General features: G+C 43.6%; 1 protein-coding gene across 1 annotated transcript in view; it reads right to left on the reverse strand.

The window, feature by feature from the left end:
* SCP2 (sterol carrier protein 2) overlaps nucleotides 1-18,201 on the reverse strand; it is a 322,938-nt gene that overhangs the window by 15,347 nt on the left and 289,390 nt on the right. The gene's annotated exons all lie outside the window — the stretch shown is intronic.

Here is an 18,201-nt window from a genome sequence, read left to right on the forward strand (position 1 = left end):
AGTGTAACATTTAAGAATAATAATAAGTTAATTATATTACAAGCGTATCTGACCATTTTCAGTTTAGTTTAGATTTTGTATTTGTGAAGTGTAGCATAAACCCTAGCTAGATTATCTTGGTGCTAAAAAAAAAAACTAAAAAAAAACAAAACAAAAAAAAACACTAAACTGACTCAACAACAAAGTTTCAAAATAAACTAGAAGGCAACGGACCCAAATCACTGAGGGGATGAAAAAAGGCTAAGTCTTCAACAGTTTCTTGAACTTCAGAAGGTGACATCCTGGTGAATGTACAGTGGCATGGAGTTCCATTTTGTGAGTGCTACTGTAGAAAAGGACCTACCACCCATGGTCTTTAGACCAAACTTAGGAATCTCCAGAAGAAAGCTGTTTTTAGATCTTAGAAAGCAGTTGGGAGAATATCACGGAACTCTGGTGTAACTGGGACCGATCAGGAGTAAAAATGTCTGTACACCAAGCACATAGATTTAAAAAAAAAAAAAAAAAAAGAATGTATCACTGGAAACCAATGTAGTGAGGCTACTGCTGGTGGGATATGGTCCAGTCCCAAAGCATAGTTTAGAGTGAGTTACAACTTCTGAATCTAAAATGCTGGTAGATTAAGATAAACTAAGTCATAGTAATCCAAGCAAGTTGACACAAAAAAATCATTATTTGAACCTTATGAGGGAAGGGGAAAAGGTACAAAATATGTTTTAGTGAATACAATTGGGGGAAAAAAACAGCAATTCACTCTTGAGGAAATCTGATCTGTCGAAGCTAGAAGTACCAACCTTTACAGCAAGATCGCTCACAGTTGCCACAGGGGGTGGACACAGTGCCCAAGATGAAGGGCCAAAATGATAATTCCCAAAACAGTGAAGGTTTAATGGGGCACAGGAGTTCCATCTGGTCACTGTTAAGCTTTAGATGGTTTGTCACCCAATATCAAACCTTGGAGAAGCAATCATGCAGTTGAGCCCTGTGCTAAATTTGTAAAGAATTATGGGGGTCATTACAACCCTGGCGGACGGTGTTAAAGCGGCGTTAAGACCGCCAACAGGCTGGCGGTCTTTTTTGAGGATTATGACCATGGCGATCACCGCCATGGTCATCCGCTGCTTCTCCGTTCCGCCCGCCAGGGCGGAGACGACCGATGGGCTGGAGACCTGGGTCTCCGGCCCGGCGGTCGTGACAATACCGCCGCCGGTATTTTGACCCGGCTTACCCCCGTGGATTTCCAGCGGTAGGAACCGCCATGAAATCCATGGCGGTAAGCACTATCAGTGCCAGGGCTCTCCCCCACCCTGACTCCCTCCCCTACACCCCCACCACTCCTGCCACCCCCCAAAGGTGGCAGGACCCCCCCTCCCCACCCCGACCCTACCTTACACATACACACCCGACACGCACGCAGGCACCACCAGCACACATACACGCACACACACCGACATACATGCCAACATCCACACACAGTTAGACACTCACACCCACATTCAAACATACATGCACACATCCATATAGACATACCCACAGACATACACGCACTCATTCCCAAAACACGCAACACCCCCGCAAGCATACACGCACTTACACACTCCCTCTACATACACCCACACACACCCCCATGCACCCACACGACACAGAACACCCCCCCAACCCCCTCCCCTAACGGACGATCTACTTACCTGTTCCGTCGATCCTCCGGGAGGGGACGGGAGTCATGGGAGCAGCTCCGCCGACACCACACCGCCACGGCTAATCACAGGATGTGATTCGCTGGGCGGTGTTCTGTTGGCATGATGGTGGAGGTGGAGCAACCTCCACTTCCCCGCCGCCCGTCACTATGGCTGTTGGCGGCTCTCCGTCGGAAAAACGACGTAGAGCTGCCAACAGTCATAATACGCCGAGCGGAAAACCGCCATCACTGGCGGTCTTCAGCACGGCGGTCCCGCGGCGGTCTTGTAAAAAGACCGCTGAGGTTGTAATGACCCCCCAAGTGCCAGGGCCAAGGTTTTTCATGAGGGTTTGCTGAAGCTGGCACTATCCCCATATCACATTAAACTTCATGTTTAAGTCCTAGTTTTCTCATATTCTTAAGATATGTTAAATACTTAAAAGCTTCACTAATTAACTTTGCTTAAAAAAAAAAAAAGAATACCCATACAGCGTCACCATGCAGTAGCTTCTCATAATGAAGCACTGGTCGAGCCGCCTCTTCGTTGAGATCCCTGGTTAGTTTTACAATTATTTGGGTATCCTCTGCATAGAGAGATAGACTAAACCCAAAAGCCTGAAATCAACTAAGATAGCACTATCATATAAAGACTTAACAGCAACAGTGACCAGATGGAACATGGTGAAACAGACTTCTTACCCCAAAATCGGAGATCCTGGACAGAAGAATATGGTGTTTCATAGTGTTTAAACCTGCCAAAAGATCTAAACGTATAAAGACAGCCTGAATGTTGGAATCTGTGTAATGATTTAAATCATGATGACCAGGTACAACCATTAATTTGCACCGCATTCGGGCTGAAATCCCATCTGAGCTGGATGTAGTTTCAACGCAATGAGATAGATGGTGGAAGGCAACCTTCTCTAGTAGTTTCACCAAATAGGGCAACTTGGAGATGTGCCGATAATCCTCCAGGTTTTCTGGGTCAAAGACTTCTTTGACAAGGAAATAACCTACATCGCTTTCAAAGGCTCAGGGAGTAGTTCCACAGAACTAAAAATGGTCACAATGGCTCTTGGCCAACTGGAATCCAGTATCAAATATGTTTAGGGAGTAATTTACAAAATCGGGCAAATTTCTTTGCATTGATATAGTTAAATCAACTGCAGGGAAAATAGCTTTTTTTAAATCTTACAATAAGGAGGGGAGAAAAGGGATTTTCTAAGGACATATTATCTGCTGAGAGACAAACCCTGCATTCAAGTGGTTGGACCGGAAATGACTGTGTGTCTGAGCCTTAAAGCCCTAGGGGTGGAGAGAATGGGGCGAAAGAGAAACAGTGAGGAAAAGAGAGAAACATCCCTGCCAAGTCTGGAGGTCTGAGTCAGAAAATTAAAGTTGCAAGGATAAGCATGGCTGAAACATGACCTGCAGGGGGAAGGAGAGGTTCGAGAGCAGACTTCGAAGTGTAAAAAAGGGATAAGAAGTTTAGTGACCCCCCAAAAAGAGGGAACACAAGGAATCTTATGACATGAAGGGGTGAGAGTGTGATCGGTACAATGTGGGGTCAGAAGGCACGGAAACAGGTGCTGCTAGATTTTGTATTTTTGGATCTGTCCTTTGATAGAGACCGGGCACAGTTCTGATGAAACTGCTTTGGGGTCTTTTCACCACTACTGAAGCAGTGGGGAAAAGTAATTTCCCTTCTAGCACACTGAAAGTAGTATTTATTTTATTAGTTAATAAAAAACATAAAATGTTCCATCTTCATAAAATCGCACAAAACATTATTAATACAATAAGTGACGAAGGACATGATCAGTGAAATATACATATTAAGCCCTCTTACCTCCAATTACAAATATAAAACCTAATTAAAAGCATGATAATGACCTCTTAACCATGGTATACGCATCATGTTTCAATTCCTTTGAAGGTGTTATGCTCTAAATAGTTATTTGCTTGCCGGTGTCCTGAAGTTTTTAATTGGGCAGTTAGGGAAATAAAGGTTTTCAGAAATTGGACCAATCTAATGTTCAATATTTCATTTCTTGGATCAAGTGCCTCAATTAGGGCTTGTCTCATGTTCTAATCCCTAATTCATTAAATTCTTTCTTCAGCATTTGTCTTCTTTGAATGGCCAATGTTGGGCAAATGCAGACCACGTACCCTAATGTTTCCACCACGAGGTGACATTAGTGGCATTCCTGATTAGGTCTTTGCGATGCATTATTTCATTTTGGCATGATGTCTAGTGTTAGCATATCGCCTAGCCTTAGCCTTAGAAAGCGTTGTTTAATTTTCAATGAGTAAGGAACAGCCATCAGTGGGGATCCTTTTAATGTTTGTATGAATTACAAACTAACCAACAGTGAGACCTTTTAGACAGTTCCTCCCTGTCTTCTAGCCAGCTGTGTAGTTTACTTGATTTATTCACTACTTTAGTAAATGCTGGACTAGACAGCGTCTGGTCCCATATATCAACTAGGCCCAAATAATATAAGCTCCTTTTCAAATACTTTTTGTAATTACTATTGCCCCTTTCAAGATTGATTTTCTGCCATACGAGAATAGCCAGCGTCACTTCTGGGGCATGCCACATTTTATAACAACGTTAGATAAAAGCTGCAGGTCTAGCTAATGGCTGCTTTACTAGCATAAATTCCAGTCTAACCTGGGCTGGTGATGTTGATCCGGCTAGCTTGTAGGCTTTTACCAAGAGTTTATCCAGGAGAGCTTCCTCCATCCTGCTCATTATTTCAGTTCCATATGCAAGCGTTCATAGTAATGTTGCTCTCTTTATTGCTGTCAGCTGATGGTATTTGCTAGGGCACCAAAGGCATGAATGAGTGCTTGTGCCTTGTTTTTTTATCGCTTCTCTGTGGCACACACAACTGCCTTTTGCATCTATCATGACCCCTAAGTACCTGCAAGAGGCCACTTCCTCAATAATCTTACTATTAAGTTAACATTTACGTTGGTTAGATGGTCTGTGGTTAAGGGCACTGTGGTTATTTCCATTTTTGGTTTACTTTGATTTATTTCCAATTCATTTGTTCTTGCATACTCTCCTAGATTGTTCATCAATTTTTGCATACCAAATCTGGTGTTGCTGAGCAGCATCAGGTCATCCGCATATAGCCGATTGGATAATTGATGACTAGCAAGTGTGGGTGAATGGGCAGACTGGTTGATTAGCATTGTAGAAAGGTCTGCTATGTATAGATTAAAGAGAAGTGGTGCTAGAAGGCAGCCTTGTTTTAAACCAACTGTTGTTTTAACTGCCCTTGGTAGATTTGAACCATCCCAAAGTTTAACCTTCACCCATGTGTCTGAATAAAGCAGTCTAATAGCATTTAAAATGTTTGATGGTAGCCCCCATTTCTGTAATTTTGCCCATAATTTGCAGCGAGGTACACAATTAAAAGCAGCTTTAAAGTCAACAAAACGCAACTATAATGGGGGTCCCTGTTGCCTTTGCTCCATTAATAATCAGACCCAGTGCCATGAGATTCGTTATTGTACCCAGGTTCTTAATAAATCCAGTTTGATTTATGGGAAGTATGATATTATCTGCTACCCATGACTTGAAGTACTGCTGCAGACATACAGAAAAATATCTGAGGTCAACATCTAGAAGGGCAATTAGTCTGTAAATACTTGGAGAGGCAGCATTCCCTCCCTTGTATATGATATGAATTATTGAACCCTTCCAACGTGCTAGGTCAATTCCGGTTAACAGTACGTAGTTAAACATGGCAGCCAAGAAATCTGCCCATCTTTTTTTTTGTTGCCTGTTTAAACAGCGCTTGCAGTAGTCCATTAGGCCGAGTCGCACAATCAGGTCACGATGTCCCGATGATCTTTATTATCTCTGATGCCGTGATTATCAGAATATTCAAGACATCGGGTTCCTGGATATCTTTCTCCCACTGGGCTGGCACAACTCATCGGGTGGGGATTTCCCTAAAATTTGACTTTAGGTGGTTAACCCAGGTTTCCTCTGTTATTTTAGCATCGTGGGCTGCTTTTGGGCCTTTTTCGATGGAATTAATCAGTTTCCAGAATTCTTTTTGAGTTTGATAGTTTTGATGCATGATGCAGTTTGGCCCCAAAGCGCTTCCTGATGGACATTTTTAAAGGACCATGGGCCAGATGTATCAAAAATCCAATCTGCATTTCTTAAATAGCTAATTTTAAGAAATCGCTATTTAAGAAATGCAAAATCGTATGTATGAACTTTGCGATTCGGTAATAGCGATTTCTTAAAATTCGCAAACGCTATTACCAAATCGCAAATAGAGAATGCAACTCCATTCAGCCGTATGGGCCTTTGGCCCATAGGTGCGAATGGTTTTGCATTTCCCAATTTGCGAATTCCAATAGGCTGGTGATTGTCTCTGTGATCAGCCCTTTGGTTTCCCACTATGGCTTTTGCGTTGGATCTTTCCATCTGTAGTGTATTCCCTGCCTCCGTCCTCCAGTTTTAGTCAACCGGTCTTGTCTTCAATGGGTCCTATTCCCTGTTTTCAGATCCGTAAATCGGAAAAGAGTAGAACTTAAGGGTGGGGACTCTAGGCGATCTTGCGAGTTCTCTTGTTCCAGAATTTCATCAGTTGCGATCATCTCTGAGTCAGGGATGGATAGGTTGTCTGGACTAGACGAGGTAGTCAGATGATGGAGTTTAGACAGTTATTTTTCATGATCTTTGCTTATTTAGGGGTTTCATAGGCTCCTAATATGGGGCTTGGCTCCATCGGGGCAACATCCAAAACAGGTTAATTCAGGAGCTGTTTTTCCATGATCACTATTTTTGGTGATAGAGGAATTGGTGGGGGCAGCTCTTCTCTGGTGTCATTCTTCTTTCCTGGCCTTTTAAGTTGAAGGACCTGAGCAGATAATGGGCTGACCCCACAGGCTTGTTGATTAGAACCCAATGAGTCCATATTATTTTCACCATTGCTTAAGACAGCATAGTAGTCGGTTATCTTATGGTAGTTGAATCGGGCTACCTATTTTGGTTCCTCCTCTTGGAGAGTATAATTTACCGACTGACCCATCTTTCTTACATTCATCATTTCCAAGCTGTTATTTTGCACTGCTAGGCTTCCATTGGTTGTATTGATCGTACTCAAAACCTTATGGGGGCTAAGGGGCTCTGAAGCACTACTCGCTCTCCTTTTTATGGCCACTTCATCAAGGGCTGGATCTCTTTTCCCTTTTCTCTTGGTTAAATTGAAAATGTTGCTTCTTGCTTTGCCTGACCTCATTCTCCTTCTCCCTGGTTAAGCAGGGCAGGCAATATGGGCAACAATGCAGGTCAAGCAATAAAGTCCAATTTTAGACCTTCGACTGTGCGCTTATATTTATGCTTTTGTTTTATTCAAATTTATAGTCAGAATTATTATTGATTATATTTGTTGTGCTGTCGTGTTAATAACCATGTATAACCATATATCTTGAAAAGGTGAGATAAGAGATGCGAGTGGGGCTCACTAGCCACCCCGCAAGCTGCATCCAGACCACTTCCGCGGGGGGGCCTGCGGCAAGCACTTAGTGAGAACAGACTATGGCTGTCACGCTCGTGTTGCCTGGCAGCACTTCTGTAAGTTCAAGTACCTGGTGCCCGGTGCGGATGCCAGTTGATGGTACCGGTAACTGAAGACTAGCAGCCGAGAGTTGGTTGGCTGGCCTGACAGCCATCTGCTCTCTGCGTTTTTTTTTCTTTTTTTACAACGCGGCTTGCGTTATAACGTGCTTCTGCGCCTTCCATAGCTCAGTGTCTCCAGGCCCTCGATAAGCCCCTGGCGTCCGGTCTCGTGACAGACACACAGCCGCACCTCTGGGCCTCAAGTCTGGGCTGCTTCCCTGGGCCGTGCACCTCACACAGACCTCCAGGGTGGTGAGGGCGATTTATAGCACGGGCTATTGCGATGGCTCCCATGCAATGGCTTCTCAGTAAGCGGCAGAGCCGCGGTGAGCTCTCTTCGCTCCTCTCCTATATGCTCTGCACTTCCACTGTCAATGATGATTTTGCACCCAGTGGCCGCAAGGACACGGGTGCTCGGAGCGGACAGTAGGTATACGAGATGAGCAGTAAGCTCCTCCGCAGCAACAACAACCACCCTAGCACAGTGGGTAAAGTAACTGGATACGGTAAAGTGTTTTGAGGGCATATCCAAAGCCACATGTGTATTTTTTCTCTTCTTAGAAAAGCCGCCCAAAATAGCACCTTTGAAACAATTTTGGTCCAGTAATTTACAGAAAAGAGTGGGGAAGGACACAAACAAAAATCAGTCTATACCCTTGCATCCTGTGAAACTGCCAGAACACTATGAATTTACAGTAGTTAAATAGAGCGCCTTAACAGCGTAATCTCAAGGAGCATAATCATGGGTTATCAAATGCAGTCAATCTTCCTTTTAGTCTCCTTCATTTAGGTTCTGAACACTTCCACTGACAAAACAATGTAAAACGGTGCCTGTAACACAGTGAATTTAAGTGAACAATGAAAACTGCCCAACTTTTGTTTTAAAAAAAAGTAATTGTAAACAGAATACGTTAAAATCTTATCTGACAAAAAGCGAATCAAAAATATTACTAGAAGAAAGTTACACAAATATAAGGGTTTGTCATTGCGTCTATGAATAAAAGCATACATTTACAGTGTAAACAATGTACACTCACGCAACTGAGAAACTGTGTGGTGCACCTTCACCTAGTGCAGTCCATAATTGCTAGAAATGTCAAGAACTCAGTTCAGGAATAAACACCATCAAATTTGAAAATGCATCACAGATGAGAAAGTTACATACCTTCAATAGCAACTTATCTAGTAGAGACTTTATCTAACGTCATATTCCTTATTTTAGAATATTCCCAAGACAACACACTGGATGCAGAATATCTGGAGCAGTACCTCTGCGCAAGTAGCTGGTGTCTATCAACTCCACATTAGTATTGTTGGCGCTGGATGTGACGTGTGCAGTGCCTATGCAGGTTCCACTGCAGTGTGCTGACATCAGTTTTTTTTGTGACATTTCCAGGTCAGAAGCACAGAGCCACAGCAGGAGGCTCATGGACCAGTGTGCAGACAATAAGGACCTACAGAGGTCACAATAGTTGGAAAAATTTGTTCGCAAAAGCGGGGGAAGATGGGAAGGTCACTAAGGAATCTGCGGCTAGATAGAGTCCATTCCAGATAAGACGTTACTGAAGGTAAGTAACTTGTTCATCTGATAGAGTCTTTTTGCCACAGATTCCTTACTTTAGAATAGATACCCAAGCAATACCTCCCAGGAGGTGGGTTTGCAAGAAGATTCAGACCAGTCAGGTCTGCCGTCACAACACACCTAACTGTCCAGGAAGCAGTACTTGATAAACGTGTGCAGAGATACCCACGTCGCAGCCTGATAGATGCCCAGTCAATTGTTGCAGTCTTGGCTCTGGTGGAATGTGCCCGCACGAGGGCTGTTTTTTGGTTAGTGTGCAGCAGACCTTAATGCAGAGTATAATCCATCTGGAGATGGTCCGTTTCTGCACAGTTTTCACTTTCTTTGCTTCAGAGAACCTAATGAATAGTTGATCATTGACCCAACATTCTTTAATACGATCTATGTAGAAAGAGAATGCTCTTTTTGGGTCCAGGCGATGGAGTATCCCCTCCTCTTTGGAAGGGAGTGGGGGTGAAGGTCTGCAGTGTGATGGTCTGTCCTAAGTGAAAGAATGTTGCCACTTTTGACAGGAACGTGTACTCAGAACCAGATTGTCTGGAAAAATGCTGGTGTATGGAGGGCCCGGAGCCAGTCCTAGCAACCCGCTAACCATTCATGCTAATGTAATGACCACCAGGTAGGCTGTTTTGATTGTCGAGAGAGGCTATGCATAAGCTCGAAGGGCGAGCGCATTAAAAAATTCAAAACTAAGTTCAGGTCTCATTTGGGCATGATGAAGGGTTATGGAGGAAACTTGTGTTAGAGTCATTTTAGGAAACGAGTCACAACAAAATAAGGCAATATGGCTGAAAGATATCCTTTAACTTTGCCCAGAGAAAAGCCTTGCCGGGCTAGCAATGGAATAAATAACTACACCTCAGACATAGGCAAAGAGAGGGAATCAACATTTTTGGAATTTCACCAACTCACAAATGCGTTCGAATAGCAGGCGCATACTATCTTGGTTGATGGATTTCCGGCTACCAGAATGACACTGCAGATTTCTGAAGGGAGGTCAAACACTGTCAGTTGCTGCCACTCAATCACCATGCACGAAGGCAGAACTTTTGCAGGTAAGGGTGCAGAACCCTGCCCTGTTCCTGTAACAGGTGATCCACCATAAAAAGGAAGATGATCATGCTCAGGAGTTCCAGATACCATCCCTTCCGTGCGCAATCAAAGGCTTCTAGAATGACTCAGGCTCTGTCATTCCTAATCCTCTTGGTGGTATTGGCAGTAAGGTGTACAGGAGGCCTGAAGTCCATATGAGACAAAATACATCTCCTCACAAGAGTCATCTGAGAAACTCCAATGCGCAGAAGTGTTGACATTGCATGATCTCAGCGGTGGCAAACAGATCTGGCCATCGTTCTCCTTAGTCATTGAAGAGACCATGCACCACCTACAGGTGAAGAACCCATTCATGATCTGCAAGACATCAATGGCTGAGTTTGTCTGCTCTGAGGTTCAGAGATCCCACCAGAGAAACAGGGCCTCTTGACGCAGGGTCCACAACCCCACTCCACCTTGCTTGTTGCCCTTAAACACCTAAACTTTCCTTGATGGAAGGAAGAAAGGCTTTCAATGCCAGGCAAATCACTTTCAGGTCCAACAGGCTGATGTGAAGCCGAGGCCCTGCCAGAGATCAGAATCCTATGTTTGCCACCTCTCCCAGATGGTCGCCGAGAGCCAGAATGGACTCTGTCACCACAATCAGTTGTGGATGGAAAGGAGCGCAGTCTGTAGCTGACCCGATCGTCCTTAATCAGACAACACTGCAGATCTTTTGCAGTTCCCGCCAATATCAGGACAAGGTTGGAGGGATTCCTTAGATGCTGAACCGCTGGGACATCAGGTCCCACTGTAGATTCCACATATGCCAACAGGCATGTGTTACCAGCAGGATGCAGGAGGCCCTGAGGCCCAGTAGCCCCAGAGTCAATCTCACCAAAACCAGGTTAGAGGCTGAAATACCAGAATCATGGCCTACATATCTAGGACTCGCCGCACTGGAGGATAGGCCTGAAGCCGCACTGCGCCCAGAACAGATAGGATGAAAGGAAGGGTCTGATGGGAGTTAGGTGTGACTTGGCATGCTGAAAGTAAATCCAAGCAAATGCAGGAGGTCTGCCATATGCTGGAGATGAAAGACAACTGCCTGGGGGTGAGCCCACCTTCAACAAGCAGTCCGCGAGGTAGAGAAAGACAAACACCTGACATCCACAGATGGGCTGCGACCAATGCCATCACTTTTGTGAACACCCAAGAGGTGCCTGTAAGGCTGAAAGGGAGCAGAGATCTGAAAGTGGTAGTGGCAAACTGTGACCTGCAGGTAACGCCTGTAGGCAGGCAGGACGGTTATGTGAAGTAGGCGTCCAGCGTGTCCAACGCTACCATCTATTCTCCGGGGTAGGCAGGACTGGAGCTAATATAAATACCTTGAAATTCCATCTTCTTCAAGAAGTTGAGTGCGCAGGCCTGGTATAAGACAAAGGACTTAATCCTTTTTGGGCACTAGAACGCAGTGGGAATAGCAACCACAACCTACTTCTGATGCCAGCACTCTCTTGAGGGCTCCTTTTGCCAAAAGAGCCAGTATCTCCTGCCAAGAGCAAGGAGAGGTGGGTCCTCCATCAGCCCATCTGAGGATGATTAAATGGGTGGTGGGTTTTGGTGAATGGAAGGGTGTGGTCCAATTTTATGAGCTGCCAGTGGGACAAGTGGTGCATCCTCTTGCTGCTGACCGGTTGCCCGTGATGGTGAGAGGGCAGACTAAAGGGGTCTGGAGGCTACGGCTACCAGGGGCGGCGGACTGGGAAGAACTCTGGTCTTGGGTCTCACGAGATTTGTACGAGCTGTGTCCACGGACGCAAAAGGAATGGGAAGCCCTTTGTGGCAAGGAGTAATGGTAGTTGAAAGCATGTATTCTAGCCACAAAAGGGCCAAAAAGCAGAATGGGGCTGGCCATGGAGAGTTCTAACGACCGGGCAGTGGCCCTGTTGGCAATCTCAAGATCTGCCCTTTCACCAAAGAGGCAGGTGCCATCGAAGGACATGTACATAAGGGATGCCTGGACATCCCCCGAAAAGCCAGTAGATCTCAGCCAGGCGTGGAATCGAAGTGCCACTGTTGACACAATCACTCTGACTAGCAAATCAGTCGAGTACAGTCTGAAGTACATGGTGAACTTTGCTGCAACCATGCCATCGGCAATAACTTGGGTCATGACGGCTTGACCTTCCTCTGAGACCGCAGTGCAAGGCTGGCAGAAGAGAAGATCTTCTTGCCGAAGATGTCCAGCCTGTTGGATTTCCTATTGAGTGGAGTGGTTGGGGACGTGCCAGGGTTTGCTTTGGATGTGGAGGCCTGGACAACCAGGCTCTCCAGTGTGGGTTGCTGGGTGAGGAAAGCTGAGTCGCCTGGAACTGGGCAATTGTCTTGTGCAAAAGGAGCCCCTCTGCAGGGCATCGCTCATGCCCAGAGCAGGACCTCTGTGAGGGCTTTGTTAAAAAGGGAGGAAAGGTTCTGTGGGGGCAATTCCTGACTGGAACACCTTGGTCAAGACGTTAGTCTTGACTGCCACCGAGGGCAGCATAAGGTCCAGGTCATCAGCTGCCCTCCTCCCAACAAACCACTGAAATCCACCAGTTCCACGTACCAGTTAGCTTTGGGCTCTTTTATGGGGTTGAGGAATCCATAAGGATCCTCACATATCTCCCAATCATATTGCCTGCAGGGAAGTAGGTCCTGGCTTTGGCTCAGAAGGTCGAGTTCCAGCCAGTTCTGGAGTTGAAATCAGACAAATCTGGCCTGCCTATGTATCGGAGTCATGTATAATGATGGGAACAACGTCACTGAAATGGGCTCAGACTAAGGTTTTGGTCTCGCAACTGGTGCCAACACGGATTGAGGAACAGATTTAAGGGGCCTGAATGGTGCTGAGGGAAGACCTGCAGCGGTGAATTAAGTGGGGCCACCTGCTGAACCCTTGGGGCTCCAAAGGCGCTCCAGTGGGGTCAGCCCATCCAAATATGAGTTGCATGCCCTTATAAAAATCTTAATTGGGCCGAAGTCTCTCTGGTAAATTCTGGAAGGCGTGGAGCAGAGGCATCTGCGGCTAGAAGTCTCTATCAAATAAAGCCTATCAAGAGCCATATTAATGGGGCTATTGAGGGTGCCATATCATACTGAATTCTCTAAAACTGGTTCGTAGGACTCCTTAGTCACTCCCATTTTACTTTTTTGTCAATCTTTGACTTCTGGTTTCCTCTAGAAAATTCTTAAGCATACCTTGATTTACTGTTACTACTGTAGAAAGCCTTACTAATAACTTAGAATTAGATCATCCACTCTTAGATTAATTCAAATCTTTGATTACTAGTAATACAAGTCCAGACTCCTTGGCTGTTAAGCCAGGATCTCCTTTATACCCATGTCTGGCTCATATATTTCACATTGTAAAAATTGTGCAATAGTCCTGTCTAATCTTGATTAGATATCTAGATTCACCAATGAGATTCACCCACGGTAAAGAGATGTTTAGGTGTCATCATGAACCAGTTGCGACTTCCTTAGAACCAGGTTGGTTCTGTTGTCCTTATGCTATTGGATCACATTGCTGTGATTACGGGTCCTCATTTCTAGTCTGCTAGACTGGTATCCAGAATAAAAGCCGGTGCTTGGCTCTCTTCATTTTTGGAGGGGCAGGCAGTCATTTTTCCCTCCCTTAAATCCATCTTCAAATGATCAGACAGCGGTGTCCCATGGGCTCATCTCACATCCCTACTACTTTTAATCTCTCCAGTCACATCTGAACTCAGATCGGAAAGCAAGATTTCAGATATTAGTCAAAATATCATGAGAATAGAAGGAGTCTCTCTCAACTCAGGTCAATTTCAGTACCTGCCTTTAAGCAGCAGCCATTTAAATGACTGATACTAACTTGATGCTCAACTTGGATACAACCAAGGTTACTGTAACTGTAGCACAAGCAGGTGGATCTCCGGATGGATATCATCTTCAGCATATTAGCTAGTATAGGACATAGAAGCGCAATCTTTGCTTGGTCTTCCTTGCCATCCGCATGTATCCCACCAACTTCAATGTCTGCCTTGCCTCTCCCATTAAAACGTGCTGTGTATTTAAATGGTTTTTCAAATGGACCGAGTTCATTCAAAAGACTGGTGTTCTACGGAGGCTCTTTAGTCGACTACTTCCTACCTTTATGAAGTTGTACAGCTCTGAGACTCTAAAAGGGTGGCTGTTCTTTCAGCCCACTCACTGGCAAGACGTTGAATACCTTGCATTATCACACTTCTGTAAACTACAAGCTTTGAAACCACTGCCAAATATTCAACAAGACGGTATACCACCCTACCCATGTAATATATATATTACCCAGTTGTGATCACCACTAGGTACTTATAGTTAGGTCTGCTTTTCAATACGAAGTGTTTTTGGCTTGGTAATAACGTTGGCCTCATTTGACGAAACAACATTTTCTAAAAATAAAATAAAAAAAACATCATTCATCCATCTCAGCTTCTTCCAGGAAACTTTCAAGGGGGGGGGAAGGCGGGTATCTCTAATACAGTTAGCCACGGCGAATGGTGTACTCTATGGGGAGAAGGATTACCAGACATTTATTCCTACTGTAATATTCTGTAAAAATTGGTCTCTTTGTACAGATTTACTGCTGTTGTGTGACAGGTTCAGGAAGATGGCTATTATGTTTGAAGTTGTCAATGGTACAGTGTTAATAATGTACTGAATGTTTAATAAAAACATTCTAAAAAAAAAAAAAAAAAAAAAAAAAGTATTAATTATCATGGTGACACTTTTCTCTCTAATAACCCAACGCTGCTTACAAAGGTTAGTATATACTACGTGGAATCTTTCTCATGTTGGAAACTTTTTCTGCTGAACTAAAAAGCTGTGTGCAGCATAATGAATTCAAGTCAACTGTTGCTTGCACACAGCTACTCTTGAATGCAAATATTTACATTTTGTTAAATACCTCAAGACAGTTATGGTGCCTTAGGACACGTGTTTTGTAAACACTTACACCCATTAGCTGGACACAGGCTGTAGAAAATGAAGTAGAAAAATATTATGGTAGTTACCCGCCGCAGTGTAAACTGCAAAACAAAGCTGCACACTTATTTGATGAAGTCATCAGTGATGCCATCAATGTCATTTGAGATGTCAACAGTGATATTATAAATGATGTCACAGGATAGGGCATGAGTGAAGTCATAACTGAGGTCATAAGCAGTGTATGGCAGGGGAGCAAGCTAGATAGTTAGTGGTACTAACGATAACCAGTACATTTCTGTGGTTTTTGTAGTTCAAAACATAAATATTGCCACTGACAAATTCATCTAGCGTTACTTTATTTTTTTCCAGTTGGGGGGGGGGGGGAAATAATATATATACACGTATACACACACACACGCACACATACACTTACATTTCAAATGGGCAGAGGAAAACATGCAACTGAGCACAATTCTCTTTTTGAGGAATTTTCCTAGCAGTGATCAGCACAAATGAGCCATGGGGTTTATCTACTTCCTCTCTACATTGTTTTAGGTACGGAATCCTTGCATTTTATCTGACTATTAACGTTAAAACTGCAACAGCGGCCTCATTAATTGTTCATTTCTTGTATTTGCAAATTTCAAGAGACACCACAAAAACATTGTGTTGGCCTCATCAGCTTCAATTTCCGCCCATAGTTGCTTAACGGCCTTTATCGGTCCCCTGGGAGAGTACAAAGGCTACAGTGCGAGAGTTGTACGAGCAGGTGATGTGACCTTTGGTTTACAAGGCACAAGGGTATCCACAACTCCGGAGACTACAGAGATCTTGGAACCCACAGCCTTATCGCCTAGAGATTGTTCTCCAATGATAGCAGAGATTACTGATCAAGGATAGCCAAGCTTATTTTATCATATCCAATTCAAACTATGCCCGTTGACAGGAATTTTCTTTTGGATCATTTCCTACAACAAACTGTTTTCCTTCACATTGGGAAAAATCATTATGGAACATCACCTTCCAACCTCCACATTAGCATTGTGGCACTGTCGTAGAGGCAGTGAGCGCAGAGACAGGGTGCTCATTCTAGAAGTGGCTAATCTTTAAACACAGTTTTCCATTTTCCAACTCTCATATAGCAGAGACAAACAAAGAAACCATGCATTCAAGAGACTCGCTACCAAAAGGGATAAGGACCATCCTCGACTACCTGGAATTCAGGAAGATGCTAGGACTGGTTGTCACCATTCAGATGATTCAGTCATGCTTAGGTCACCGCAGAGAAACAAGATCCTTCATGTTTGGTCTACTCTTTCCATCAAGCCTCCACAGTACTCGAAGGACAAGGACAGCTATAAGATCGCAATGCCACCATATTGTGTCCAAACTGCAAAGCCATACCTCGCCATCCAGTGCAAACAATGGAACAGAGAACTACTAAAGAGGGTAAATATATGCAAGCACGCACAACTGTACCCATGTTAAGTAGTTCTACTTGACCTCAAGTTAAACCACAGCAATAAGTTCACTTTGACACAATGAAAGGACACCTAAAAAAGCTAGAACATGAAAACTTTTCCCACATATGTTGCACAATAAGAGTAACTCCTAACTTAAGATGGTAAATATATGCTAGCATTAATATATTTTACTTATCACACCTCCTGCTTAAGCATGGCCACAAGTTTGCTGCAATACAGTTAGATTACCCCTCTCAACACCAAAACCCTTCCCACATATTGTTCACGTTGTAAGAGCACACTCTTTCAGCCACGCACAACTGACAGAAATCATTCTCCTAACCAGTGAAAGTGCTTTCAAGGTTGGGGAAGCACTACACAAAAGTTAAAATACAAATACGTAATGTACAAAATGTATATCACTCCCATTCCATATGTTAACCAAAGCAGTGTAGACGTTAAACTTGATTGGGTTTGAAAAAGTACTCAAGTAGTACAAACTGACACTGTTTCCTTTTAGAAAATGCATTTTTGTAGAAATCAATTCTCTCATTAACAGTGCAGAACCGGGAAGGCTAAGAAATATACACGACAGTAGATGTATCTGGATCTAGTTACATATTTAATCTTGACTTGAAACCTGTGTGTCATAGTCAAAGAAAATAAAACGTTTACATCAGTCATTCTGTCCTTCGACACACAATCTAAACGATTATATGTACTCAGTGGTGTTTTAGAGGAGGAAAACCTATAGAATAGGACAATGTGATACTGATAGCGCCGCATCATGCACACCTGAAAAGCGCACAGTATTCTAGTTTAAACCCACTGGCATGCCCTATTAATAGCCAGCCACTAGATCTAGGCCGATGACTACTCAATGGAATTGGCGAGTCCAAGACAAAGTATTCTGATCCTTTGGAAGGCAAAGCTTTTTTATTCTGGTGGCCACATGCATTTTCCATAAACACAGGCCAAGAAAAATACATCAGGACCGAACATGTTTCCAAGCGAGCTACAATCTTGACTTACCGGAGGATATCTTTAAGTAAAGGAAATGGAAAATAATGAAAATCTGGTAGCCAGAATTCATCTCCAGATATGACGCATACAACCATATTTGTATCACTAAAGGTTGCATTTGATGGCTTCATCAGCAAAACCTATCCTCTTATCTTGCACAAGAAGCTCTTGCACAATGGTTGGACAATAAAGGAAAGGTTTATGTCGGTGTCTATAAGGTGAATCTTTTATCTACGTGTCAGTTAGTGAAAATCTGAGGCAACAATGTTTATTACATCATCAACTACCATGGAAGATTCCTAACGCGTCCCCCCTCCTTCTTCGGAGCAGCACACTTGCACAACTCCAACACTAAACACCAGCATGGTCTCTGGCTCCTGATTAATGCATTTCATCAGAGCTTTAAAAAGCATCAGATAATTTATTTTCTCCATTGGGGTATAGGGTGTCCGCATTTCGTTATGGCAGTGCCAAATGGCATGTTCATGCTTATAACTGTAGAAGCAAGAAGAACTGAACTTATGAAGTAAACAACTTCAGCTAGAACTCAGAAAAAAAATCTGACTTTACTCTTAATGACTGTCTACAGAGATTTTCTGTATACACTCATTTATTTAAAGGTTCAAGTTGCAACATACAATGGCATCCATACAAATGTTTCATATAAAAAGCAGGAAGAAAAACCCACATTAAGAGAACACTTTAACTTTGTACTAAAAGTACAATTTCCAAAAAATAAAAACCTGCAGGAAAAGGTAATAAGACACTGTAAACAGAGAAACAGACA

The sequence above is a fragment of the Pleurodeles waltl genome, chromosome 4_2 (assembly GCF_031143425.1).
Source record: "Pleurodeles waltl isolate 20211129_DDA chromosome 4_2, aPleWal1.hap1.20221129, whole genome shotgun sequence".
Taxonomy (NCBI): Eukaryota; Metazoa; Chordata; class Amphibia; order Caudata; family Salamandridae; genus Pleurodeles; species Pleurodeles waltl.